The sequence below is a fragment of the Mus caroli genome, chromosome 16 (assembly GCF_900094665.2).
Source record: "Mus caroli chromosome 16, CAROLI_EIJ_v1.1, whole genome shotgun sequence".
NCBI lineage: Eukaryota > Metazoa > Chordata > Mammalia > Rodentia > Muridae > Mus > Mus caroli.
This window is the reverse complement of record NC_034585.1, coordinates 61,918,556-61,922,417: the sequence shown is the minus strand read 5'-3', so window position 1 is coordinate 61,922,417 and position 3,862 is coordinate 61,918,556. Positions and strand designations below refer to the sequence as shown.

General features: G+C 35.9%; 1 non-coding gene across 1 annotated transcript; it reads left to right on the top strand.

The window, feature by feature from the left end:
* Window positions 1-3,345: 3,345 nt before the first annotated feature.
* On the top strand, window positions 3,346-3,454 carry LOC115029696. Its single transcript, XR_003835243.1, has one exon. It is a non-coding gene; the product is annotated as a U6 spliceosomal RNA (small nuclear RNA).
* The last annotated feature ends 408 nt before the right edge of the window (window positions 3,455-3,862 follow it).

Genomic DNA, 3,862 nt, shown 5'->3' with positions numbered 1-3,862 from the left:
AAAAAAATGGGAATGGGTGGGTAGGGAAGTAGGGGGGAGGGTATGGGGGACTTTTGGGATAGCATTGGAAATGTAATTGAGGAAAAGATGTAATAAAGAAAAAGAATATTAAATAGAAATGAACACATATCTAGAACTCTAAAGGTGGTCAGAAACTCAAGCCAAGGGAGGTAATAGGTCTGACTGCTATTATTTTACTAAAGAGATAATATCAATCTGCCTTCTAATTACTTTACCTTTGTGTGCCTCAGCAGGGCAGTAGGTAGTGCCTTATAAGTATGTATTCTTATAATGACAGAATACTGAAATACTTATTTCTCATAAGTAGTTTCTTTACATAGCATGTGGTACCTAATGCAGGCTCATAACTGGTCAAAGTATAGAGAAGATGAGTATTGAGCCCTAGAAAAATGTCAAGACAGCATCAAATCCGTTCTCTATGAAGTCTTGGGAAACAAATCAAAAGAAAACAAAGAAACATTGTAAGAGAGAGGCGGGGGGTAAGGATGAATACTAAATAAAAGCGTCTTCTGTACATGATAGAGTTCTCAAGTGAAATCACAGAAGCAGTGGTTGTGGGTACAAGATTGCTACAAGATCGCCACAGTCATCAATGTGAAGAGCAACAAGTGTCAGGGAACCCCAAACAGCAGTTGGGAGCTGCTATTGACAGTTGATTGCCAATTATGGGAGAAGAAATGGTGGTCAAAGATATGTTGTCCTTGCTGTTAGTAGATGACCCCCAGATCTTCTGAACATCGGGAAAACACAGATTTTAAAAGGTGATCTTGGGGTAGGGGGATCTGGAAGATGAACCTGGGGATATTGGGGATGTGTGGTCAGTATGATCTAAAGACCTTATAGTCATGCAGGTAAATATAAAAAAAAATTACTCTTCTATAAGGAATACATGGTCAAGTTAATGTTTTTCCTAGAAATGATTCACAGAAACTTTAACATTTAAACATGTTTATCCTAATAACTCTTTAGCCTATTGCTTGGTATTTAGTTACACAGAAGAATTTTGTTTTCTTGAGAAGTCTAACATGCATTTCTGAAGATGAATATATCAGAACACTCCAAAGTTCAAAGATTCTGAAAACTGTCACAATCTCTCTGATAGGGACATGGAGTGATTCCATTAACATGTGTATTCTTCACCAATGCCTATCTACTAAATACTTATGGCCAACAGAACTACTTCCTCAGAAATATGTTGATCTTGGTGAATTATATATGCCATATTCCCTGAAAATACTTAAAATACACTGTAATCAAAAAAGCCATAGACTCCTTTGAGAATAGTATAAATCCTCAAATACATATTATAAAGTTTCATTTTCATCATTTTGAAAACTATACCAAAACATTTTATTTTTTAATTCAGTAGACATATTTTGCATAGTTTATTACCAGGAAAGGCTATTTCACCAGGTATTCTACGTTCTCTATATGCTGATCATGATATTAGTTAGCCATTTTAGGCAGATAAAAGCAAATTATCAAAGTATATATCTGCTTTAGGAAGTATTTCATTTGCTAATAAGGCACAGCATAAATAATTACATGAAAAATATAGCATCCTCATTCATTTAAATCTAATTAAATATAAATATCTATACAGAATAAAGAAGTTGAAGAACTCAAGAATTCAAAATGATTAGAATTTCTCTATATTAAGCAGCTGTTTTGAATGGTAATGTTATTGGAACTACGGGTTAGTATTGCCTATCTTAAATCAGCAAGGGTTAAAATATTTCTTATAAAAATGACTATTACAGATCTCTGTTTCCTGAAAAGTTCACAGAAGCCATTTTATGTTGGGAGTTATCTTGCCAGAGTCTAAACGATATCAAAAATACATGAGGATCTTTATGGTGAGTGACATGACACATCAGCATCTATTAGTGGCTTTCAGAGTGATTTAGGATTAGGAAGGATATTGTAAAACAAGGAGTTATGCAAGTAGTCATTAGTCAAGCAGAGCTCTAGTGTGATGGAAATCAGACAGCAGGATGCACTGGATATTTTAACTACATTTATAAATCGAAACCAAAATATTGACAGAGAAGGAACTGGGATAAATCACTGCAGAAGAGCATTTCACAACACGGTATGTAGTTTCCTCTGAAGACACGTTACAGGAAATTGTATTTGCCATGTATTTCAATTTGTTTTATCTCATAATAGAAATCATTCTATTATACATGTTTGACTTCTTTTTTGAGACTGCCATATTCAGTTTGAGAAGTTCAACAACTCACTTAAGAGCACCATCTTGCTAAAATGAGCTCTTCGTACTTGTTGGAGACTTAAAATACTTCACTCAAACACTAGGATTATTAAGGTTAATGAAATGGGACTAATATACTTCTAAGAATCTTGGACCTCTATAGTCAAGATATACTCAAGTTGTCTAATATGTAAATATTTATTTGAGAATTATAGTTTTAATTATAAAAATGTTAGGGTGATAGTCAAAAGAGATATTACATGACAGATAATATTTTATTGGATAAAGCACTGAGATAAAACATAGTATCAACTGGTATAGCTGTCCCCTGAGAGTATCTGCCAGAAACTGAACACCACAAATGTGGATGAAGCTGAACATCCGACTGAGCTAGGGGACCCCAATGGAGAAGTTAGGGGAAGGACTGAGGAGCTGAAGGGTTTTATAGCCCCATAAGAAGAACAGTATCAACTAAGCAGACCCCACAAAGCTCCCAGTGACTAAACCACCAACAAAAGAGTACATGGGTGGGGGTGGGGGGAGTCCATGGCTCCAGCTGGATATGTAGCAGAGGATTGACTTCCTGGGCATTACAAGGAGCAGAGCCTGTGGAGGCTCGATAATCCAGGGTAAGGGAATGAAGGCTAGGGTGCTGAGGCAGGAGTAGGTGGGAGGATAGGTGAGCACCCTCTTAGAGGCAGGGGGAAGGGAGAGGAGATAGAGTCTGGTGAAGGGTAAACTGGAAAGGGAGATAACATTTGAAAATGTAAATAAATAAAATAACCAATAAAAATGAAAAACAAACACCCAAACACCCAAACATACTGTCACCACTTTCTCCTGATCTTGCCATATAAATGTCTAAGGATATAGTTTTTGGCTTGCACATTCTTAACAAAATGGTTACGGTATAGATAATACATCCTCTGATTCTCTATCTACCTATGTTGACAAATTTTTGAAGCATAAATCCCATGATATTTCTTGATTTTTGTCAGATAGCTTTCTCCTGGGAATATAAAAGGCTCTTTAAGTGCCTGTATTTTTAATCAACACCATGTCAAGAAAACATACTCACTTAAACAACCAATAATGCTTTTAAATTTGGAACTGGACTCTTGATTAGGCAGTACATATACTAAAATTGAAATGCTATGTAGAACATTAACATGACCCCTGTATGAAAATAGCAGGCACATTTTTGAAGTGTTCCATATTTTTAGTGGGATCTATCTATAAAATTCAATTTTATAGAAGGCACTACAAGGAAATTTTCAATATAAGAGATTAACCTTACCCAAGAAAACATAGGAAATAAATTATTCCAAACCAGCCAAAGAGGGACACACACACACATACACACACACACACACACACACACACACACACACACACACGCACACCACTACAATATAACAATGAGGCTGAATTAAGTTAAGTACTCCCATGAAATTACAGAAAATAAATAAACTCCCACCAGCAAAACCCAAAAAGGGACACACACACACACACACACTANACACACACACACACACACACACACACACACACACACACGCACACCCCACTACAATATAACAATGAGAATTAACAAACATGCTCATTGATAACCTTCAACATTATGATTTC